The following is a 27,731-nucleotide window of genomic DNA, read 5'->3' on the forward strand; positions in this document are numbered from 1 at the left end:
TAGTTTATACTTTCCTTTTTTTATTTAGTTATTTTTAGTCAACATATGGATGTATTTGTTTAGGATTCTTTTTAGTCTCATTATTATTATTATTATTATTATTATTATTATTATTATTATTATTATTATTATTATTATTATTATTATTATTATTATTATTATTATTATTATTATTATTATTATTAGTATTATTATTGTTATTGTTATTATTATTATTATTATTATTATTATTATTATTATTACATTTATTACATGATAAGTATTTTTTTTCTTTTTACTAATTCATTACATTGAATATATATATATATATATATATATATATATATATATATATATATATATATATATATATATATATATATATATTCATTTTGAAATATATATTTGAAATATTTATTTAATATTTAGTTTTTTTTTCAAAATCGATTATATTTTAAAGTTTATTTTAAAATCGTTTAAATAATAGAAATTATTATAACACGTAACGTTTTTAATTATATATATATATATATATATATATATATATATATATATATATATATATATATATATATATATATATATATATATATGCATAAAATTGTTCGTGAATCGTCGGAATCATATAAAAGTTAGGTTTAAATTTAGTCAGAAATTTCTGGGTTGTCATACCATGGAAATTGGTGGTATAGTGAATGTGATTATATCAAATGACCAATATAGCATGGTGATAGAAAGATTAAGCATGGTCTAGTGGAATTCATTGTGATGGAAATTGAGTATTTCAAAACTTGTAAAAGCCAACCATGGACTATGGTTTAATTCACACTATGAAATCCTTAAAGCATATTAAAATTATATTAAGTTTGTTATTGATTATTGAGATAATGCATCTACAAGTTGTTGGATTTTACACTTGGTATAGATAAGGTATCTTGGATCAAAAAAATTATAACATCCCGTCTTTTTCCGTTTACTTTCCGTCTATTGATTTTAAAGTCCGTTATATAATAACATCTTTCGTTAATACGCGTTTTTAAAATATTTTGTTTAGGTAATTCACGCACTCGCTTTCAAACTTGAGGGACTAAAGTTTTCAAGTGGGCAAAGTCTTGACTAGGTCAACTAGTCAACCATGCCTTCTCCTCCATTCATTCTCCTCTTTTCTCTCTTTTGATACTTCAACTTTTCTCTCAACCTTCAAACAAAGACTCATCATCTAAATTCGATCTAGCAAGTGTTTTACAAAACAAATTACATATTTAGAATCCTTGCATCTTCCTCTTCAATTCCATACCGATTTCATCTAGTTTGGGTAACTTTCTAAAATTACTAGATTCTTTGTTCTTGATGTTTTTAACTTATAAAAGTGTTAATTAGTGTCTATGGCTCAAGTCTAACATGAATATATGATTTATATGCTTGTTCTTGTTATTTTGATGTAACTAGCTTAAACTTAAAATGGGTGTGCTTGATCTTGAGATTTGGTTGCCTAAATGTTGTTAGATGTTAAAAGTGCATGTATTAAATGTGTTACTAGCATCACTAGCGTCAATTTTGTATGTAGGTTGACATGGAATAGCTTCATAAACATAATTGTTAAATTTGTGATTTTGAGTTAGGGTTTGATAGAAGTAAAATGAACTTTTGATGCATTGAATGCTTTGCAATGTTGTTTGTAAGTGTTTAGTTGTATTGTATGCGTAATTACCTACGAAACGGCGTATTATATGTGTGCATTTAATTCCCGAATCATCAAAGTGCATTTATGAACTTGAAAGCATTTATGGTGAACATTTAATGAACTTTCAATTTGGACTTGATTATTATAAATGATGATTTTGATTAATGAAATGTGTTTTGTTGTGTTCCTTGTCAAATTACCTTTCCAACGATATAAGATACGTGTCTTGAATGTTTACGGTTCGTTAATTGTGTTTGAATGAAATTTGGTTTGGGACTTAGGCTTTTGAAACGAGCCAGGCACCAGCTCCAGTTGATTGCCAAAGCGCGGCCATCCTATGTCGCGACGCGACATAAGTCGTGTTCAGCGGCTGTTCACCTTGGCACTTTTACGAAAAATTCTAACTATGCTACGCACCTCCGATTACCATGTAACTTGTTCTAACATGCTTATATATGATTAAAAACCTCAGAAAAATAGTTCGAAACCCGACCCAAACGTGTTGACTTTTTTGACTTGACCAAAGTTGACTTTTGTTCAAACTTAACCAAATACTTATGCAATCATTCTAACATGCTTTTATATTTGTATCATGCATGAAACTTGGCAACGTGATTCACATGCTATATATAATCGAGTCGTAACGAGCCATAAGACTAATTGAACAACTTTGACCAATCATGTTTACCGTTATTGATACGACCTACTTGTTTAGGTCAAGACTAGCATCCGTTCTTGCACACGTTTACTTATGAAGTACTTTTACCTTTGTGCACTCAAGGTGAGATCATTGTCCCACTTTTACTCTTTTAAACTTACATTTGGGATGAGAAAACATAAACGTTTCGTTTTACAAAGTGAACACAAGTACGGAAACAAATATTCTACGTACGAGTTAGAACAAAAATCCTCAATTCGATTATCATTAGTTACCCTTGCCGGTGTAAGCCAGAACTTATGTTGTATGGCCGTATGGGTTTGACAAACCCTCATTCGGACGGTTCGCTACCGTTATTCGGATGAAATATATTTTCAAGAAACAGTGTTGGTTCTAACACTATGTGTATGGGTTTCGTGGAAAGTTATGCCTTGATAATTGGGTGCTCGTGATAACAATTTTTAGAATGGTTTACTATTATTTCAACATTATAAATCTTGTGGTTCATTTGTACTTAGTCACTTACTTACTTAAACCTATGATTTCACCAACGTTTTCGTTGACAGATTTCTATATTTTTCTCAGGTCCTTGAACAATAGGTGCTACATGCTTCCGCTCACTTTTCCTTTGATACTTGCTTGGATGTCGAGTATACATGCATGCATAGAGCATCTTTTGACTTACTTTTAAATCGTGTCGCATAGGTTTCATTTGTACGTTAAATGTTGTAATGTAACTAGTCGTTGAACTACTTTTGTAAACTTGAAACATCTTTACATTTGAAATGAATGCGACATATTTTGGTCAAACGTCATTTTAAAGACTTATGACCACGTAACAGGACCTAAGTAGATGGCGCCGTCAATGATGATTTTGTCGGGTCGCTACAGATGGTATCAGAGCGTTGGTTGTAGGGATTTAGAGTTCATTGGTGTCAACCCAGAGTCATAGGGTACATTAGTGAGTCTAGACTACAACTGGCATATAGACTTGAAGTAGGAATTACTTGACTACTTGTGCATTTATACTCGAACTCTTCTATTCGTATCTAACTCTTATTTCATCTTAATCTCACGTAGTTTAATTTGATTGACACGCCACCTTGACTTTATGAGGTAATGTCGAATGCACATATGAATTAGGGTAATATAATTTCCGGGATTATATTACGGTGACTCATATAGACGTTCCGACATTATAACATAAAGAATTTAGGGCGAGTCATGGAAAATTTTCTATCTTTATTTCATATCACGATTAGTATTATTGAGAATACTAATCAACGATATTCTTGTGTCTTGAAGGAACAATGCCTCCTCGCCGTGTCCCACGCAATGAAACTCCCAAACAAGCTCTTCAACGAATGATAGCCACCGCCATAGATGCGGCCATGGACGGTCACTCATCCAACAACAACAACAATAACAACAACCACAACAACTACAACAACAACAATGGAGCCAGTAACTCAAACGAGGGATGCTCCTACAAAGCTTTCATGGGGTGCAAACCTCACACTTTCGATGCGACCGGAGGACCGGTTTGAGCAAACGGAAGCCGTTTTTAGCATAAGCAGTTTTCGGGACCAAGACAAGGTCAAATACTCCACCCACACTTTTGCCGGTATCGCTCTCACGTGGTGGAACACGTATGTACAATCGGTGGGAACCGATGAAGCCCACGCTCTCTCTTGTCCTGATTTAAAAGAAAAGATGATCACCGAATACTTTCACCGCGAGGAGACTCGAAGGCTCGAAAGTGAACTAAGAGGTTTGAAAACGGTCGAAAACGACCTCAACGCTTATAATCAACGGTTTTCCGAGTTAGCTCTAATGTGTCCAAACCTTGTAAATCCCGAGCCTCTACAAGTTGAACTTTACATGGATGGCCTTCCTAAGAGCATCAAACATGGGGTAATGTCATTCAAACCCGCTAACCTACAAGAAACTTTGAAGATGGCCCACCAATTGATAGAAACGGTGGATGAAATCGTAGTACCGGCACCTAAGGCCGAGGATAAATCGGGTGGCAACAAAAGAAAGTGGGAAGCCCCACAATCAAGCAACAACAACAACAACTTCGCCAAGAAGCCTTTCACCTCTGACGGCAAGAAGGGTTATGCCGGAAACCTACCTCTTTGCAACAAATATCACAAGCATCACTTTGGTGAATGTGGCAAGCTAATTTGCCACCGGTGCCAAGGAAGTGGCCGTAAGGCCAACGATTGTAAAAGTGCCGCCCCCGTCACTCGGAAGGGGCCCAATACACCAAAGACGGTCACTTGTTACGAATGGGGCCAAATGAGTCATTATAGAAATGCATGCTCAAAGAAGAAAGATAACCCCAATACGCGCGACCGAGCTTTCAACATTAATACCGAGGAAGCCCTAGATGACAATGAACTAGTCACGGGTACGTTTCTTCTCAACAATTCTTATGTCTCATGCTTATTCGATTTGGGTGCCAACAAGAGTTTTGTATCTAAGACTTCGACTCATTCTTTTAGCACTCCACCACTTCCACTATATGCTACTTATACCATTGAAGTGGACAATGGAAAACTATTGAGTGCCGAAAAATTTTATCGGGGGTGTAAGTTAAACTTAATGGGTAAAGAGTTTGAAATTGACTTGATACCTATAAAACTAGGGAGCTTCGATGTAATCATTGGTATGGATTGGTTAGCCAAAATGAAATCTCACATCCTTTGCGATCTTAAAGCGATTCAAATTTCTATCGAGAATAGTGAACCCTTGATTGTCTATGGCGATAAGAGTTGCACAGGACTCAACCTCGTCTCGTGCCTTAAAGTTGAAAAATACTTTCGTAAAGGTTGTTTCGCGATTCTAGCCCATGTTAAGAAAGTCGAGATCGACGAGAAGCATATCGATGATGTGCCAATTGTTAGTGACTTTTCCGATGTTTTTCCCGACGAATTGTCGGGCCTTCCACCTCATCGACCGGTAGAATTCCAAATCGATCTTATTCCAGGAGCCACACCCATAGCACGTACACCGTATAGACTTACTCCATCCGAAATGCAAGAATTGCAAAGTCAAATCCAAGAACTACTTGACCGTGGTTTTATCCAACCTAGCCATTCGCCATGGGGCGCTCCAATTTTGTTCGTTAAGAAAAAAGATGGATCCCTACGAATGTGCATTGATTATCGTGAACTAAATAAATTAACGGTTAAGAACCGATATCCTCCTCCGCGCATTGATGACCTCTTTGATCAACTACAAGGGTCTTGTGTATATTCAAAAATCGATCTCCGCTCGGGTTATCATCAACTAAGGGTTAAGGGGGAAGATGTCTCCAAAACCACTTTCCGGACTCGTTATGGTAGTTATGAATTTATTGTAATGCCATTTGGTCTAACTAACGCACCGGCGGTGTTCATGGATCTTATGAACTGCATGTGAAAACCATACCTCAAAAAATTCGTTATCATGTTCATCGATGATATTTTGGTCTATTCTAAAAGTGAAGAAGAACACGAACAACATCTCCGACTTGTGCTTGAAGTTTTAAGACAAGAACGACTCTATGCAAAATTCTCCAAGTATGAATTTTGGTTGAAGGAAGTTCAATTTCTTGGTCATCTTGTAAGCGATCAAGGTATTAAAGTCGATCCATCAAAAATCGAGGCCATTAGTAAATGGGAAACCCCTACTACTCCTACTCACATTCGTTAATTCTTAGGCCTCGCCGGGTACTATCGTAGATTCATCGAAAATTTCTCTTTGGTTGCTCGTCCTCTAACCGCGTTAACTCACAAGGGAAAGAAATTCATTTGGGCAACCGAACAAGAGTCCTCGTTTTAAATCTTGAAGACAAAGCTAACCACCGCTCCTATCTTGTCACTTCCCGAAGGCAATGATGATTTTGTTATATATTGCGATGCCTCGAAACTTGGTTTTGGGTATGTATTGATGCAACGAAAGAAAGTCATTGCTTATGCCTCTCGACAACTAAAAATTCATGAACAGAACTACACGACACATGATCTCGAACTCAGAGCCGTTGTCTTTGCACTCAAAATGTGGAGACACTATCTTTATGAAACCAAGAGTACTATCTTCACCGATCACAAAAGCCTTCAACACATCTTTGATCAAAAACAACTAAATATGAGACAACGACGGTGGATTGAAACTTTGAACGATTACGATTGTGAGCTTCGTTACCATCCCGGGAAGGCAAATGTAGTAGCCGATGCCTTAAGTCAAAAATAAAGAGCGGTGCCTCTTCATTTCCGAGCCTTAAACATCACCATCCATACCAATCTCAATAATCAAATTCGTATAGCCCAAGACGAGGCTCTCAAGGATGAAAACATCTCTCTCGAACGCTTGAACGTCCCCACCTCTCGATTCGAAGTTAAGGAGACCGGACTCCGATATTTCACCGGAAGAATTTGGGTACCTAGTTATGGGGACTTGCGAAGCCTTATTCTAGACGAAGCCCATAAGTCAAGGTATTCGATTCACCCCAGTGCCAATAAGATGTACCACGACCTTAAGGAACAATATTGGTGGCCGAACATTAAAAAGGACGTTGCTACTTATGTTGGAAAGTGCCTAACTTGCTCCAAAGTCAAAGCCGAACATCAAAGACCGTCTGGACTTCTTCAATAACCCGAAATCCCACAATGGAAGTGGGAGAGAATAACGATGGATTTTATCACAAAACTACCAAGAACGGCGAGCGGTTATGATACTATTTGGGTTATTGTAGACCGTCTCACTAAATCCGCCCACTTCCTAGCCATGAAGGAAACCGACAAAATGGAGAAACTTGCACAACTCTACATTAAAGAGATCGTAGCCCGTCATGGTGTACCATTATCGATTATTTCCGACCGATATGGCCATTTTGTTTCTAGATTTTGACGTACTTTACAAGAAGCGTTGGGAACACGATTAGACATGAGCACCGCATACCATCCACAAACCAACGGGCAAAGCGAACGCACAATTCAAACCTTGGAAGACATGCTACGAGCTTGTGTTATCGATTTTGGAAAAGCTTGGGACAAGCACTTGCCTCTCGCCGAATTCTCCTAAAACAATAGTCATCACGCGAGTATTAACGCCGCACCATTTGAAGCGCTATATGGCCAAAAATGTCGATCACCTCTTTGTTGGGCCAAAGTAGGCGACACACAAATCACCGAGCCCGAACTCATTCATGAAACAACCGAGAAGATCGTTCAAATCTGAGATAGGCTTAGGACGGCCTGTAGTCCTCAAAAGAGCTATACCGACACTAGACGCAACGACCTCGAATTCCAAGTCGGTGACCGCGTAATGTTAAAAGTAGCAACTTGGAAAGGTGTAATCCGTTTCGGGAAACGCGGGAAGTTAAATCCGCGGTATATTGGTCCTTTCGAAATCTTGGAGCATGTTGGAACCGTTGCTTATCGTTTAGATCTTCCGCCTCAACTGAGCTCCGTTCATCCTACTTTCCATGTATCAAATTTTAAGAAGTGTCTCGCCAAACCCGAACTCGTCATCCCTCTCGAGGAGCTTACTATTGACGACAAACTTCATTTTGTGGAAGAACCGGTTGAAATTGTGGATCACTCCGTCAAAACGCTAAAACAGAGCCGAATTCTGATTGTCAAGGTCCGTTGGAACGCCAAAAGAGGACCCGAGTTTACTTGGGAAAGACAAGATCAAATGCAAAGGAAATACCCTCATTTATTCGTAGATTTGGAAACGCAAGATCTCGAGGAAGAAACAACGACCACTACGTCTACTTAAATTTCGGGACGAAATTTCTTTAAGGAGTAGGTAATGTAACATCCTGTCTTTTTTCGTTTACTTTCCGTCTATTTATTTTAAAGTCTGTTATATAATTATAACATCTTCTGTTAATACGCGTTTTTAAAATATTTCGTTTAAGTAATTCACGCACCCGCTTTTAAACTTGAGGGACTAAATTTGTCAAGTGGGCAAATTCTTGACTAGGTCAACTAGTCAACCATGCCTTCTCCTCCATTCATTCTCCTCTTTTCTCTCTTTTGATACTTCAACTTTTCTCTCAACCTTCAAACAAAGAATCATCATCTAAATCCGATCTAGCAAGTGTTTTACAAAACAAATTACATATATGAAATCCTTGCATCTTCCTCTTCAATTTCATACTGATTTCGTCTAGTTTGGGTAACTTTCTAAAATCACTAGATTCTCTGTTCTTGATGTTTTTAACTTATAAAAGTGTTAATTAGTGTATATGCCTCAAGTCTAACATGAATATATGATTTATATGCTTGTTCTTGTTATTTTGATGTAATTAGCTTAAACTTGAAATGGGTGTGCTTGATCTTGAGATTTGGTTGCCTAAATGTTGTTAGATGTTAAAAGTGCATGTATTAAATGTGTTACTAGCATCACTAGCTTCAATTTGGTATGTAGGTTGACATGGAATAGCTTCATAAACATAATTGTTAAATTTGTGATTTTGAGTTAGGGTTTGATAGAAATAAAATGAACTTTTGATGCATTGAATGCTTTGCAATGTTGTTTGTGAAGGTTTTTCGTATGCCCAAGAGACATATTAAATTAATGTGGCTAATATGTTATGATCCAAGTTGGGTCATACCCAATAACAAGCTTACCGACACCTTAAACGTATTTGATCTTAACGATTGGTTCATTAAACAAATACGCGACACTTGGATTTTAGAAAATCGGATTTCTAAAATGTTATCACTTGAGATATATTACTTGGATAATTTATATATTAATGAATTAATTATTTAAAGGTTTAAATAATTAAGTTGTGTTATATTTTATAAAAGGTTTATAAGATATATATATATATATATATATATATATATATATATATATATATATATATATATATATATATATATATATATATATATATATATATATATATATATATATATATATATATATATATATATATATATATATATATATATATATATATATATATATATATATATATATATATATATGTTACTAAACTATACTTAAGTTTTATACAAGTTTATATATATGTAAACACAAGTTTATATATATATATTTCTTGTTATAAAATAAGAGAGTTAGTGGCAGATTTTGGGACTCCAAGAGAGCATCTCATGCTTGCTTTTGTTGCTCCCTATATACACAACTCCAAGGGGAATGTCTACACTTGAACCAAGCACACTTTGACTCATTTTTCTTTTCAAAAAAACTGACCAAAACTCTCTCTATTCTGGCTGTTCTGGCCGTGATTTTTGGGCAGCAAAAGGGCTGGTTCAAGCTTGATTAATTAAGTGGTTAAGTGTTCTAATTAAATCCTAACCAAAGTACTAGGTGTTGGTTGTAAGTTTGGGGTATAATCACTTGAGGTTTCATAGTTTTGAGGCTCCATTCATCACCATCTTTGAAGTTGCTGCTGTCCAGTTTTTCAAGTGTAAATAAAAGGGTTTTGAGCTTGGTTAATTAGTTAATTAAGTGTCTAAATCTTAACTAACTTAAAGGGTGGTGTTGGTGCATCAAAGAATTGGAGTTTAACACACTTGAAGCATCAATTTGAAGGCTATTTTCACCATCATCTCCATCAATTTTCTGCACATTTGGGTAGCCCTCAAACTTGGTTTTGAGGAGGTATGACACTCTTATCCTTTCTTGTTAATTAGTAAGCATCATTTCACAACTTGATCCAAGATGGGATTTAGCTTTAATTAGTTTAAAGATAACAAGTTAAATTGGTAATTTCACGCTTCCGTTTTATAATGATTCTTAAATGGTTTTAAGAGTTTCAAACTTGTTAAATCCAACAATGGTATCTAGAGCCGAAGTTATTGAAATATGCTTCGAGATGGTTATTAAACCCACTATAATTTTGCATTCTATGAACATGCATGAAGGAGAATGTAAAATTTCCGGTTTTGGGTGGTTTATCATTTTGGCCAAAATCACTTGTGATTCTGTACTGTCAATCACTTGTGATTCTGTACTGCCAATCACTTGTGATTCTGTACTGCCAATCACTTGTGATTCTGTACTGCCAATCAATTGTGATTCTGTACTGCCAATCACTTGTGATTCTGTGTTTCCAATCACTTGTGATTCTGTATTGCCTATCACTTATATAGATAATGTTCACAATCTATGCCTTGACCTTGTGTTTGGTTGCATGTTTGGTTGATTTAATATTTATTCATTTGGTATGTAATAATATTTATTCATTTGGTCATGTAATTTATTTTATATTTGGTATGTAAAATAGATTAGGTTGTATTTCATTTTCTAGAAAAATGTATTAGGATACATATTTTGTAAAAAAAAAAATGAAGATACAAGATGATGAAGACTTGAAGAACACAAGGAGCATATGGATGCAAGGTTAAGTGGGAGATTTGAAATCTCCTACTTTGTATTATTACCCCTTAACCCGGTGACATTTGTTTTCGGCTAAACAAATGTCCACCAAAATGACTAGATTGTGAACATACTTGTTTTGCATGTGTGGTTGTTTGTTTGTTTATTGTATTGTATGTTTTGGTTGATACAATTAATCACAAGATAACAACAAGCAAAATGACAATTTAATTGGTTAAATTAGACGTATTAATAACATGCAAGACGACAATTTAATTGGTTAAATTAAAAGCAACTAAAGACCTTAATAAATGGTTATTAAGAACAAGAAAAGGATCATATATATATATATATATATATATATATATATATATATATATATATATATATATATATATATATATATATATATATATATATATATATATATATAAAATGGTTTATATCAAGTAATTGGCAAATTACAAGACATGAAAGTGGTTTTTCATAAGTACCATACACTAAATGCATGTTGGTGTATGGCATAAAAGTTTTCTCATACTAGAATAAACGAAAACTTAAAATCCCTTTTACCAACAAGGTAAACAAGTTTAACGCCATCCTTTTGTGAGACACTTAAACATATTAGGGAACTCATGATGGGATAAAGGTCACCTAACCGTCATGAACAAACTAATGTGGTTAAGGTGAATTTGACATGCTTGTGGGATAAAGGTCACCTAACCACTTGTATGTTAAGTTTACACGTTTACACAAGTAGGACGACTTGATTTGGGAATCATGAACTTAGGGTCACCTAAGCATGAGGAACAAATAGGCGTTGATGGGATAAATATGCCATGCAAAAGGATTGCATGATCCCATACTCTAGAAGTTGCAAATGGATTGCAATTGTCATATAATGACTACCTAGATAAATCAAATGACGGGATAAAGGTCACCTAACCGGAATTTGGTTTACCGTTGGATTCTAGAATTTAATATATCAATTGGATTTAAAGGGCATTGAATGTTAAATTGAAATTGATACTTAAACGAACTTTGTTAAATTTTGTAGATGGCCGCCAATAATAACAACAACATTCAAAACACACCAATCAACTTTAATAACCTATCATTGAGGTACATCCTCGAAAAGGAAAATAACTCCCAATCCGTTTCATCTAATGTACAAAAGATGAAAAGCCTCATTGATCGATTGCACCGTCTCAACTGTCCCGTGTCTAATGAATTAACCACGGACCTTATCCACAACTCTTTGTCAAAAAGGTTTGACACATGCGTGTTGAATTACAGCATGAATGATTGGGATAAGAGCATTGGCGAATTACATGTCATGCTAAGGACGGATGAATCAAGCATAGGTAAAAAGGCTTCACCCATGCTAATGATCAATGATGGTGGGTCCAAAGGTAATAACACCTCTAAGCCTAAGGCGGCTAAGAGGAAAGGACCCGCTCATCAAGGCAAGGGAAAAGGGAAGATGGTTACCCCAACCAAAAACAAGAACAATAAGCAAAAGGTTGCCGGACAAGAAAACCCCAAGGAAGACCCGTGCTTCGGTTGCGGTGAAATGGGTCACTGGAAACGCAACTGCCCGGTCTACCTAAAGGAGTTGAATGCAAAGAGGTATGCAGGGCAAACCTCAGGTAATGTATACATGATATACGTTGAGCTTAGTATTACTTCTTCTAATACATGGGTATTAGACACAGGATGTGGAACTCATATTTGTAATTCATTGCAAGGGTTCATAAGAAGTAAACTAAATACGGGAACAACAAGTCTCTACATGGGAAATGGTGCAAAGGTACACGTAAAAGCTCAAGGAGACTTTGTTTTAAAGCTACCAAGTGGTTTGGAGCTTATATTGAAAAATGTTTTGTATGCACCGGATTTAACACGAAACATTATTTCTGTTTCCCGTTTAAGACTATGTGGTTTTAATCTTAATTTTATTAATGATGATATCCATGTTTCTTTGAATGATATGTTCTATTTTAAGGCCTCACCTTTGAATGGTATTTATGAATTGGTTCATGATAACACATCATTCGATAGCTCAATATACCAAGCAAGCACCAAGAAGCTCAAAAGGGATTTGAGTAATTCCTACTTATGGCATTGTCGCCTTGGTCACATAAACAAGAATCGAATGCATACACTTCAAAAGAATGGTATTTTAAAATCAAGTGAGCTGGATTTGTTTGATGTATGTGAATCTTGTTTACAAGGCAAAATGACTAAAGCACCTTTCAAAGGGACCTATGAAAGGGCTAAGGACTTATTGGGATTAATACATTCGGATGTATGTGGACCCTTTAAGCCCATAGCTAGGAATGGTGAAAGATACTTCGTTACTTTCATTGATGACTTCAGTCATTTTAGATATGTCTACTTGTTAAGACATAAGGACGAAACTTTTGAAGCATTCAAAGAATATCAAAGCGAAGTACAAAATCAATTCAATAAGACAATCAAGGTACTTCGTACCGATAGAGGAGGTGAATACCTAAGCGATGCTTTCCAAGATCATCTTAGAAGTTGTGGGATTATCTCGCAACTTACTCCACCCGGGACACCACAACTTAATGGAGTTTCCGAAAGGAGGAACCGAACCCTAATGGATATGGTTCGATCTATGATGGCTAGAAGCTCGTTACCTCTATCATTTTGGGGTTATTGTCTATGCTCCGCGGCTCGTATTTTAAATATGGCCCCAACCAAGAAAGTGGAACGAACACCTCATGAGATGTGGTTTGGAAAACCTCCATCTATATCATACTTAAAGGTATGGGGATGTGAAGCTTATCCTAAGCGTTACGCCGCTAATAAGTTGAATGCTCGATCCACGAAGTGTATCTTCATAGGATATCCCAAGGATGATATGGGATACTATTTCTATGATCCGACTGAGCAAAATGTATTTATTGCTCGAAAGGCGGAATTCCTTGAAGCTAAGTTCCTAATGGAAGAAAATAGGGAAAGGAAGATAGATTTTGAAGAGGTTCAAGATCAAATAGATGATACACAATTGGTTAACACTAGCACTCAACATGAAAATGTTGAAAATGATCAAGTGGTTGATCAAAGTATACAAGACATTTGAAGATCTAGTAGGATTAGTAATCCTCCTGAGAGATATGGTTTTCTCGTGGATGGTTGCTATACGGTTGATTTGGATGAACCCACAAACTACGAAGATGCTTTATCAAGGATTGATAAAGATAAATGGCAGGAAGCCATGAACGCCGAGATGCAATCCATGTATGAAAACCAAGTTTGGGAACTTGTTGTGCAACCTCCTAGCTCCAAGCTAGTTGATTGCAAATGGCTTTTCAAGAAGAAAACCGACATACATGGAAACTTGGATACATACAAAGCTAGACTTGTAGCAAAAGGTTTCACTCAAACTCAAGGGGTTGACTATGATGAAAGTTTCTCGCCTGTGGCAATGCTAAAGTCTATTAGGATATTATTTTCCATTGCTGCTCACTATGACTATGAAATATGGCAAATGGATGTCAAAACCGCTTTCCTAAATGGATATCTTGAGGAAGATGTCTATATGGTACAGCCCGAAGGTTTTGTTGATCCGAAACATCCTAAAAAGGTATGCAAGTTAAAGAAATCAATCTACGGATTGAAACAAGCATCTAGAATGTGGAATCATCGTTTTAATGAGGAGGCAAAGAAATTTGGCTTCATTAAAAATGGTGATGAAGCTTGTGTATACAAGAAAGCTAGTGGGAGCTCTGTTATGTTCCTCGTACTATACGTGGATGATATATTGTTATTTGGGAATGATATTACCACAATGCAAGGAGTCAAAACTTGGCTTAAAAGTTGCTTCTCCATTAAGGATCTTGGAGAAGCACAATATATATTGGGGATAGGGATCTATAGGAATAGATCCAAGAAATTGATAGGTTTGAATCAAAGTGCATACATTGAAAAGATCTTGAAAAGGTTCAAGATGGAGTACTCTAAGAAAGGTTTGGTACCTATTCAAAAGGAACACTTCTCAGTTCATCTCAGTGCCCCACCACGAAAGATGAACAGGAGAGAATGAAGAAAGTCCCATATGCATCTGCTATTGGGTCAATCATGTATGCAATGATATGTACTAGACCGGACGTGTCATGCGCTCTTAGCCTGACAAGTAGATACCAGAATAACCCAGGAAACAGTCATTGGATTGCTATTAAAAGTATATTGAAATACCTTAGGAGGACTAAGGATATGTTTCTGAGAACTCGCTGTAAAAGGTTACGTGGACGCGAGTTTCCAAACTGATCGTGATGATTCTCGATCACAATCCGGTTATGTCTTCACATTAAATCGAGGTGCGGTCTCTTGGAAGAGTTCAAAACAGGATGTTGTTGCATTATCCACTACAGAGTCGGAGTACATTGCCGCCTCATTGGCAGCTCAGGAAGCTGCATGGATGAAGAAATTCATCGACGACTTAGGAGTTGTCCCTTCCATTCAGGACCCTCTTGAGATCTTTTGTGACAACGAGGGTGCGATTGCTCAAATCAAGGAACCTCGTGCTCACCAAAAGACCCGTCACATTGAGCGGAGATTCAACTACATAAGGGATGAAGTTGAAAAGGGAAAGATATGTATTCGCAAAGTTCACACAGATCTTAACATAGCGGATCCACTCACGAAGCTCTTACATGGTGCAAAACATCAAGGGCATGTTAGTACATTAGGGCTTCGATATTCTAGTGATTGGTCATGATCTGTTTTAAGTATTGTAACGAAATGAAATGGTTCAAACTCATTAATATAATTATGGGTTAATTTATTTTGAGTTATGTTCCTATTTTGCATATTTTATCCATGAATAAGCAATTATTCTAAATTCCGTAGTCGATCACATTTGTGGGAACAAGTGTGAGGTTTAGACTATTATGAACTTGGATTGGTATACATTCACGGACTGAATGTGGGGCAAGGTTGCAACCAAGGTTCATAGATATTTGTGGGATACAAATATTGGAAGACCCGCCCTCAAGATTTACTAAATGGAGCCTTTGTGGTTGATCACATGTAGTCTTGAGTAAAGGCGAATATCATTGTATCCTCTGACCTGAGATACATATTGGGTTCAGATATTTACCAAGTATTGTGCCTTGATTCGTTCCTTCGCTATTCTGAAATATGGTAGTTCATAAGGAAGAGCTCAGGTATAATACAAGGTATATATTTAGGACGTATGTAGTCAAGATGGAATTTGTCCCTCTTATTCGTTGAGAGTCAGATGTCTAAGGCCTGATAAAGTTAAATCTAGAAGAGAGTGATCACTCTGTGTCTCTTGGATTTAACATGACATCTAGGGCAAAAGGATATAATGAAAAGATTCACCTATTCATATTCGAGATGGGAACTCGAAAGGGATGATGTTATTGAATTGCACAAAGTCATAACATATTGGGGGTGATGGACGGTCGTTAGGTGGTATCCGTCACTTGCATTAATTTCTTATGTTTCTCGTGCAAGTGGGAGATTGAAGGTTTTTCGTATGCCCAAGAGACATATTAAATTAATGTGGCTAATATGTTATGATCCAAGTCAGGTCATACCCAATAACAAGCTTACCGACACCTTAAACGTATTTGATCTTAACGATTGGTTCATTAAACAAATACGCGACACTTGGATTTTAGAAAATCGGATTTCTAAAATGTTATCACTTGAGATATATTACTTGGATAATTTATATATTAATGAATTAATTATTTAAAGGTTTAAATAATTAAGTTGTGTTATATTTTATAAAAGGTTTATAAGATATATATATATATATATATATATATATATATATATATATATATATATATATATATATATATATATATGTTACTAAACTATACTTAAGTTTTATACAAGTTTATATATATGTAAACACAAGTTTATATATACATATTTCTTGTTATAAAATAAGAGAGTTAGTGGCAGATTTTTGGGACTCCAAGAGAGCATCTCATGCTTGCTTTTGTTACTCCTTATATACACAACTCCAAGGGGAATGTCTACACTTGAACCAAGCACACTTTGACTCATTTTTCTTTTCAAAAAAACTGACCAAAACTCTCTCTATTCTGGCTGTTCTGGCAGTGATTTTTGGGCAGCAAAAGGGCTGGTTCAAGCTTGATTAATCAAGTGGTTAAGTGTTCTAATTAAATCCTAACCAAAGTACTAGGTGTTGGTTGTAAGTTTGGGGTATAATCACTTGAGGTTTCATAGTTTTGAGGCTCCATTCATCACCATCTTTGAAGTTGCTGCTGTCCAGTTTTTCAAGTGTAAATAAAAGGGTTTTGAGCTTGGTTAATTAGTTAATTAAGTGTCTAAATCTTTACTAACTTAAAGGGTGGTGTTGGTGCATCAAAGGATTGGAGTTTAACACACTTGAAGCATCAATTTGAAGGCTATCTTCACCATCATCTCCATCAATTTTCTGCACATTTGAGTAGCCCTCAAACTTGGTTTTGAGGAGGTATGACACTCTTATCCTTTCTTGTTAATTAGTAAGCATCATTTCACAACTTTATCCAAGATGGGATTTAGCTTTAATTGGTTTAAAGATAACAAGTTAAATTGGTAATTTCACGCTTCCGTTTTATAATGATTCTTAAATGGTTTTAAGAGTTTCAAACTTGTTAAATCCCAATAGTTTGTAAGTGTTTAGTTGTATTGTATGCGTAATTACCTATGAAATGGCGTATCATATGTGTGCATTTAATTCCCGAATCATCAAAGTGCATTTATGAACTTGAAAGCATTTATGGTGAACATTTAATGAACTTTCAATTTGGATTTAATTATTATAAATGATGATTTTGATTTATGAAATGTGTTTTTTGTATTCCTTGTCAAATTACCTTTCCAACGATATAAGATACGTGTCTTGAATATTTACGGTTCGTTAATTGTGTTTGAATGAAATTTGGTTTGGGACTTAGGCTTTTGAAACGAACCAGGCACCAGCTCCAGTTGATTGCCGCGGCCCGGCCATCCTATGTCACGGCGCGACATAAGCCGTGTTCAGTGGCTGTTCACCTTGGCACTTTTACGAAAAATTCTAACTATGCTACGCACCTCCGATTACCATGTAACTTGTTCTAACATGCTTATATATGATTAAAAACCTCAGAAAAATAGTTCGAGACCCGACCCGAACGTGTTGACTTTTTCGTTGACTTTGACTTGACCAAAGTTGACTTTTGTTCAAACTTAACCAAATACATATGCAATCATTCTAACATGCTTTTATATTTGTATCATGCATTAAACTTGGCAACATGATTCACATGCTATATATAATCGAATCGTAACGAGCCATAGGACTAATTGAACAACTTTGACCAATCATGTTTACCGTTATTGATAAGACCTACTTGTTTAGGTCAAGACTAGCATCCGTTCTTGCACAAGTTTACTTGTGAAGTACTTTTACCTTCGTGCACTCAAGGTGAGATCATAGTCCCACTTTTACTCTTTAAACTTACATTTGGGATGAGAAAACATAAACGTTTCGTTTTACAAAGTGAACACAAGTACGGAAACAAACATTCTACGTACGAGTTAGAACAAAAATCCTCAATTCGATTATCATTAGTTACACTTGCTGGGTGTAAGCGGGAACTTATGTTGTATGGCAATATGGGTTTGACAAACCCTCATTCGGACAGTTCGCTACCGTTATTCGGATGAAATATATTTTCGAGAAACAGTGTTGGTTCTAACACTATGTGTATGGGGTTCGTGAAAAGTTAAGCCTTAATAATTGGGTGCTCGTGATAACAATTTTTAGAATGGTTTACTATTATTTCAACATTATAAATCTTGTGGTTCATTTGTACTTACTCACTTACTTACTTAAACTTATGATTTCACCAACGTTTTCGTTGACAGATTTCTATGTTTTTCTCAGGTCCTTGAACAATAGGTGTTACATGCTTCCGCTCACTTTTCTTTTGATACTTGCTTGGATGTCGAGTATACATGCATGCATGGAGCATCTTTTGACTTACTTTTAAATCGTGTCGCATAGCTTTCATTTGTACGTTAAACGTTGTAATGTAACTAGTCGTTGAACTAATTTAGTAAACTTGAAACATCTTTACATTTGAAATGAATGCGACATATTTTGGCCAAACTTCATTTTAAAGACTTATGACCACGTAACGGGACCTAAGTAGACGGCGCCGTCAATGACGATTTTGTCGGGTCTCTACAAAAATGATGTTGAGATTATAGATTATGTTTATAATTATAATCTAAATATCCAATGTAATGGTAATAATTGTGTACATAATGATAATAAGGATCCATTATCAAGGGTGTACCAATTATAAAGTTTACGTTGGTGGGTTGTGGGAAGTGGACATGTGCTATGACTTATCAATCAATGATTTGAGTACTTAAAGTTTCTTGTGGTATATAAAAATGTACAAGTTAGTGAAACTAATATGTTTTAATATGGAACAAGGATTAGATGTTGCTTAATTGTTTTCGAGTACTGGTATGCCATGGAAATTGGTGGTATAGTGTATGTGCTTACATCAAATGACCAATATAGCATGGTGATAGAAAGATTAAGCATGGTCTAGTGGAATTCATTGTGATGGAAATTGAGTATTTCAATACTTGTAAAAGCTAACCATGGACTATGGTTTAATTCACAATATGAAATCCTTAAAGCATATTAAAATTGTTTTGAGTTTGTTATTGATTAATGAGATAATGCATCTACAAGTTGTTGGATTTTACACTTGGTATAGATAAGGTATCTTGGAACAAAAAAATGATGTTGAGATTATAGATTATGTTTATAATTATAATCTAACTATCCAATGTAATGGTAATAATTGTGTACATAATAATAATAAGGATCCATCATTAAGGGCGTACCAATTATAAAGTTTACATTGGTGAGTTGTGGGAAGTGGACATGTGCTATGACTTATCAATAAATGATTTGAGTACTTAAAGTTTCTTGTGGTATAATAAGAACTTGGTAAATCTTGGTTCAAAAGATTGCAAAATGAATTGATTGAAGTCATAATGAATAAGATTAGAGTTCATGGTGATCTCTAGTAATGGGATGCTTATGACTAAGGCATGTACTTATACAAGTGAAAGTCTAGACAACTATGCCTTAGAAAAATTTTGTTTCGTGAGGTGATCACGAATGGAGTGATGTATGTGGATTTTGTTGGGTCACAACAAAATTTGGCAAATCACTTGACAAAAGCATTTAGCCGGAAGCGCGCAAAAGTTGGCTAATGATGTGGGATTGAAGTCCAACCAGATCTTCCAAAGTGAGATGCCCAATTCCCTTCTAGTACAATGCTAGGAGCTGAATTCAATGAGGTAAGCTTACTTTCTGAAGATTGAAACACATAAATATTCTGATCCCAAAGTATGTGTTTAGACACGTAAGTGGAGTTAGGTTGAAGTTTAACTTCTTAATAGTTCTTTTGAAAAATTGTAAATGCGGGTGCAAGATGTAAAAGAACCACCTATGTGAGCATGAAGTTTTGCTGCTTCAATGGAGCTTTGGACTTAGCTGCCAATATGTTCAATGAAGGATTGGGACACATAGCTTATAATAGTGTCAAGATTATCTTAGGGACATGTAAGAAACTGATGTGTATAGTATTTTATAGTCTTCATATGAGTGGAAGGGTTCAATTTCTGAAACACCCTGATACTCGAATTCTCGTAAATATTATACTAAGTGAAAATTCAATTTCTGAAACATTTTCATTTATGCATTGTTTTGTTCTGTTTGTTTAAGTTTTTAGTAAATCAAGGATTACACTAAAATGGGGGAGATTAGTTGGTGATTTTAGTGTTATCAACAATCATTTTAGTTAATTGGGATTTACTAGAAAGCAAAGGCTTATCGAATTAAGCTCAATGACGAGTTTGGAGAGTGTGGAGTGCACGCTCGTTTGAGTTAATTCAATAAGGTATTGGAAATTATATCTTTTCATGGGAAGGTAACCACGAATGGTTACATCTCTTCATGAAGAGTGATGTTATTTCTAAAAGATGTAAGTGAAGAGTTGCATCTTTTTGTTGAAAGGTTGCATATTTACATTGAAGGTTTACATCCTTTCGTTGCACCTTTTCACCTCTTATATATAGAGGACTTTGCTTTCATTCTAAAAAACAGAAAATACACATTCTCTCTGATAATTTGATTAGTGATTTCATTGCCAAAAACACTAATTGGATTCTTGTCTTATCCCTGTAAAGATTTCGTGAAACCAAGGCAATTGTTGGGTCAAAATACTTTATAGAGAAAGTGAACACACGATTCAAGAATCAATCCGGCAGTCAATTTATACCCATTTTCTAACAATTAATGTATACTTATACATTAATCTTGCACATGCCACTTTGCAAGTAAAACTTACATAGCCTTAGTTCAATGCTATGTTATCACTACATGTTTAATCCTAGATTGATTAGTGATCTCTTGCTAGTCATTACATGAATATTACTTGACTACTTGCTATTACATATGTATTATTTGACTATGTGCTAAGTGCTAAATGTTAAGTAGTTACTTAATATGTATATGTACCAACCTTGTCTTGCTATGTGTTACAAGTTGGGATTCCACCAACTAGTATTTGGACTACTTCAATATATGCTTGTACTACTTTGATAATGCTTGATATGTCATAATCTAGTAATCTTAAAAGACAATGAATCATTAACACACATAGGTTTTCTTAAGTCTAAAATTAAGTTTATGAATGGTTTAAACTTGATTTAATTTGATGTCTTGCAACATGTTTAATTGATATTCCTTGCTTAAATTGTTAAGACATCATTAACACACTTAATTAATTACAAACAAGTTCAAATTTGAACACTAGCATGCTTTGTGATTAAAGTGAGTTGTTGTCATCAATGACATGTTGACCAACCAATAGGGATTTAGAAAATGTGTTAATTACAAATAAAGGATTATGACAAAACTGAGATTGTCTCAAATGATTATCATGACTTGTATCAAAGAATCTTAGACTTTCCACTTTGAGCATGACAAGTCAATATCAAGGCAATACATCCAAGGTAAATGGACATTTAATGCATATAATACTTGTATAGGATGTTGGGTATATTTTACAGGTGTTAAATGAAGTAAATAGTCCAAAGCTTAATGTTCAAAACTGATTCAAACGGCTATACAACAGATAGGAGTTTTGGACTGGACCGCGTGCGGTCGACCCACGGTCGACCGTAGTCCAAGCCACAACAACGGCTACTTTTTTATCTCTCCATATAAATAGCAAGACTTGGAGAACTTTGAAGACTTGGACCACTTGCATGCTACAACTCAAAATCATCAGAGAATCACAAGAGCATAACACTTATATATATGTTTGTGATTAGCAAGAGAAGTTCTATAATCTCATAGATTATGGAAGGGGTTTTGTAAACTTACTTTAAAATTACTATCTTGTGAGTTTACATAGTGTTGTATTAATCATTAAAATTATCTTAGGATTATCATCACTAGAAAAGGGTGAGTCTTTGTACTTTATAATTAGAAGCATATGTTAGCTTAGCTATCATCTTCCTTAAAGGGAACTAGGGAGTTGATTAATCTCATTGGGGATTAATACTTGTCCAAGGTGAAGACAAGTTGATCTAAGTTGGAGGTAATCTTTCAAAGGGATAGAAGGATTAGGTTTTTTGTCTAAGGAGAAGTACAAGGCTTGTAAATGGGATCTCCACCGGATTTGTAGAAAGGTGCTTAGTGAAGCAAAACTCCCGATTAGTGAATCGGGGAGTGGATTAAGGTGGATTAGTTAACATCCACCCAAACCACTATATATCCTTGTGTTTATGTTCTTTACTTTACATTCCGCATTATTAACAACATGAACTCATCACATATTGGTTTGAGTTGATTAAAGTGATCAAGGATTGTTCTAATCATGTTGATCATCAAGAAGTTTCAAAAATCGTATTAAGTAACTATTCACCCCCCTCTACTTACTTACACGCACAAGTAAAGTCGAATATCAAGTAAAATTGGGACCAAATTAGAAGGGACCCTATGTAATCTCAAGAGTGATGGGAAAGGAATCATACATGCTCGAAATAGTGGAAGACGAACCCATCATATGTGCCTGGAATGCAATGAACCTAAGGAAATTTTATCATTAAAATCCTACTTATGTCAATAAAGTTTGTGGTTGAAGCAAATTTAGAATGTAGTTGAAGCCTATAAATTTTCTACCGTAATCAATACACTTCCTACAAATTTTGATAAAAAGGTGTCAAACTGCAAATTAACATAACATGTAGAACTAACATAACCAAAGTGTACTGATGCCTACAAGGTATCACCAAAGCCAAGAAGCTTACGCTTTGGGATACATATAAGGATAAAATTCCCAAGCTAAAAGGGGCCAAACCAAAGTTTCAAAGGCAACCTAAGGCAGGGAATAACCTGTATAAGCACCCTAAGGGGTGCGGGAAAATGCATTGTCATAACACTAGCTATGACTGGGGAAGAAAATATATCCCTAAAAATACAAAGGATTCCCCACTAAAGGGAATACCATATACATACACCTGTGATCATAAGTAAACAAAAACCTGCAAAAATGTAAGGGAGAATGAAACATACCTAAGCAAGTTTCAAATACCATGGTAAAAAATACAAACATACAAATGGCACAAAAGCCGAATACAAAGGTACCGAATATTCCAAGGCTACACAGCCAGACTTAAACAATACAAAACATTGTTTTAAAAAGGGCAACAAAGCCCACTAACATAGATGATTACAAATTAAAAGAAAGTATCACCAAGTACCACAACAGACCAAGATCAGGGTTGATGATCGGAAACGACCATAGCTACACCAGGCTGAATAACGGTATTTTCACCAGACTGAACAATAGGGGGGGCATCAGCCACCAAACTTAGTAGTTCTGAGGGTTTGAGAGATACACTAGAAGAGACACGACAAACATTGGCAAATTCTACAGCATCGAGATCATCACAAGAAACATCCATCAGCTCCTCTGCATGCTCAGTGTATTCAGGGAAGACTAAAAGCTCATTATGACTAGCCGAACCACTGTCAAATTAATGTAGAACCCCTCGGTTACTGTAAAAAACTGAAAGGACGATCGTACCCCTGCAAGTGAACAAATAAGTAGGATAAATTCAAAGGACAAATGGTAAATTAATAAAGAGTAATAACTCTTGTAAAACGCCAAAAAACCACCTAACGCAATTAGAGTTTAATTTCATGAAGCTTCAAGCAAACGCTTCGTAAATTTAAACTGTGGGGCTTGATAGTGTACCCCGTCCTTTACGAAGTAAAATACGAAGAAAGGATACGAAGCAACTCCCTGACGGAGTGGTGGCATCGAATACCACGCACCGAATCTTGAATGGAGTGAAGTCAAAGGAATAGTGACCTACCATTACTAGCCCGGCGACCCAACAAAGAAGGAAAGAAGACAACATGGCTTTCATGGTGTAAGAAATCAAAGAAGAAATTCAACTAATCCCTCCAAATTGCATGGGAACTAGTAGTATTAAAGGGAGAGAAAACTCTCCTATAAATAAGAGAGCTAAACGAGACATACGGACAATATAATGAACCAGATTTCATATTTTCATACTTTCAATGCTCTTTTGGTGGCGTAAAGCAGTTATCACACTTGCTACCTTTGGGGAATCACCAACGAATAAAAATTCACCCCTAAATCACTCATATTTAACCTTCTCCGTGACCTGACGTTCGCACACTTATCTCTTCGATAAGGTTCGTCAAGAATTGTACAAACAAAGAGTTATGTTTTCGAATAATTAAAATGAACTAAAGCAATTTTTTTAAAAAAGAATTAGAGATCCGTACCTAAAAATGCACCTTGTATAATTTCACGAGTGCTCTGGTCGATTATCAAGATATTTCATGCTCCAAACCAAGCGAAATGCTTTTGAATATAGTTTTCCACGTGGAGTTTCTATTAACACGTGGTGTGGTGTGGTGTGGTGTGGTGTGGTGTGGTGTGGTGTGGTGTGGTGTGGTGTGGTGTGGTGTGGTGTGGCGTGGTGCGGTAGTCTAAGGCTATGTGTTGTGGCCTTGTGGGTTACATATATTTTTTTAATAACTTAAATAATGAAGTCTAAGGCTATGTAGATAAAGGTTGTTAGCTCTAAAGTTTATAGTTTGAATATATCTCTTAAATATTTGTTGGTCATTGATGTGCGTAGAGGTGTATACAAAATAGTTATATTTTTGCTACGAAATACTATTAAATACGATACAATTTTACACAAGTTATTTATTTATTTATAGAGTGGAAATACCTAAACCTTGCTACAACACATATAGGCAGTGTACCTAATCGTACAGTAGTGTAGTTTTTAGTAAGTCCGGTTCGTTCCCATGGAACTAGCCAAGTTTAATGCTATATTTTTAAAAACTATATTTGTATATAAATATATATATATATATATATATATATATATATATATATATATATATATAAGTAGTATTATTATTATAAAAGGGGGTTATACAGTTTAATGACCGGTTTGTCGATTTTAAAACTTTAGTCGCAGTTAAAACCTAATGTAAAAAAATATATAACTTAATTTAAAGTGTAAAGTAAATAACAATAATTAAAGTGCGATAAATTAAAGTGCGATAAATAAAATGACAGTAAATAAAAATGCGATGAAATATGAAATAAAGGAATTATGCTTATTTAAACTTCCGTAATCATGATGTTTGGCGTGTTGATTTTAATTTATTACCATGGGTTATTTGTCCTTTGTCCTGGATTATTCGATATGTCCATCCGGTTTTGTCCATAATAGTCCATCAGTCATAAATATAAAGTGCGAGAGTCTTCGTCAAATTATCCTTATACCCGAAGTCAAATATTCTAACTAATTGGGGATTCGAACTGTAACAAGGTCTTAATACTTTGTTTAATGAATACACCAGGTTATCGACTGTGTGTAATCCAAGGTTTTACTACTTTGTTAACAATTACACCAATTACCCTTGAATGTAATCCACCCCTGTTTCAACGAGTCCATTAACTATTAATCCATTCCCGTGTCCAGTAAAATGAACAATTATTGGTATTTATAGATATCCCACCCACCGTACCCAGTCAAGCGTATGTGGTTATATATAAATATGTCAAATTATAAGTCTATATATTAAATTAACGAGGTATCATTTAGTTAATATAAAGTCCATTAATTGCCCATAGTCTAATTTCCACAAGTGTCGTTCTTTTATCCAAACCCCAATTATGGTCCAAAGCCCAATTACCCCGTCTTTAATATTTAGCCCAACATCACGATTACTTCGATTTAAATAAGAATAATAATAACTTAGCTACGAGACATTAATTTAAAAAGGTTGAACATAACTTACAATGATTAATAATAGCGTAGCGTTACACGAACAGAATTTTGACTTACACATTTACAACATTCACTAACATACCCTTATATTATTAATCTTAAATTAAAATTAAAATTATATATTATATATATATATATATATATATATATATATATATATATATATATATATATATATATATATATCGTAGAGAGTGAGAGATTGAATTATTATGTGTAAAAATTCGACCAAAACATGCGAACTTTATAGGACCTGAGCTGATACAGTAGCTCATGCGATCGCATGGATTTTCTTCCTCCAGGCCATGCGATCGCATGGCCATCATTTCCTGGTCACATTGATTTTTAAACGTGGGCTGCTCGTATATATTTAATATATAATATAATATATATAATTTTATATAATTATATATATATTATATTATATTCTTGTACTCTGTTGACTTGTAATTTTAGGCCCGTTGCGTCGCGCGTTGAAAGTTGGTTCATGTCCCGGTTCCAGATTTTCGAACGTCCTTGCGTACAATTTAATATCTTGTACTTTGCGTTTTGCGGCTCGTACTCTTGTAATTTTTAGACGTTTCTCATCAATAATTTGAACCACTTTAATTGTACTTTGTACTTTCTAGCTTTTTGGTCGTTTGCATCTTCAATTCGTCGAATCTGTCTTTTGTCTTCACCTTTTATTATTTAAACGAATATAACTTGTAAATAGAACAATTGCAACTAAAAGCTTGTCTTTCTTGAGGGATAATGCTATGAAATATATGTTTGTTTTTAGCATTATCAATTATTCCCACACTTGAGCGTTGCTTGTCCTCAAGTAATATAGTCTTGAAATAAAAATACTAGAATCACTTCTTTATTCTTCACACTTTGTACATCGGTGATTTCTATTTGGCGGTATGAACAATGATAGTAACGTTGCGGTTTACAGTCCACATGACTATGAAAATTTAGATCCTTTAGGAAATTGGATCTTTATGAAAACATTTGATCTTTTGAAAATTCATTCTAGCTTTTACCCTAAATAAGTTTTCCGGAATAACCCTTCACCGGTGTTTGCAAAATGTTTTTGTGGGTTTTGTGGGTTTCAGATTTGAAAATTTTAGCTCAAAACTTATGGTTTTGTGTCACCCACTTGCTAACCATGTATTGAGAAAGCAACACGTCTAGTATACTTGCTCCGTATATTACCTTTCGGTAAACTACAGTCCGGTTGTAAAGGAAAGCGTTGAACAAGCAACTGTTGAAGCAATGTCCCGTGACATGCTGATAATTATGGTCTATATCATGTCGGATGCAATTACTATCCTTTGTAGGAGCAATAGTAAAGATCACCCTATAATGTTTTGGTCTGGCACAAGGTCCTGTCTTTGACCATGCTATGCAACCACCGTTCTTACGGTTGACACTCGATTTGGTTCAGGTGACCTAACGAATTCTAGGTGAATTCCTAGGATTTTTCGTTCAATGGTAATGAACGCATTAAAATGGGTTTTCAGAAAACAAATCGGTTTGTAATTTTGATCAAAATATTTTCTCGTTCAAGCTCGAGTTTAGATATCATCGAATTCCATGAGTTTGTAATTCTCAATCTTTAAGGTCAATCTCAAGGAT

Source organism: Rutidosis leptorrhynchoides, chromosome 4 (genome assembly GCF_046630445.1).
Source record: "Rutidosis leptorrhynchoides isolate AG116_Rl617_1_P2 chromosome 4, CSIRO_AGI_Rlap_v1, whole genome shotgun sequence".
In the NCBI taxonomy this organism is placed as follows: domain Eukaryota; kingdom Viridiplantae; phylum Streptophyta; class Magnoliopsida; order Asterales; family Asteraceae; genus Rutidosis; species Rutidosis leptorrhynchoides.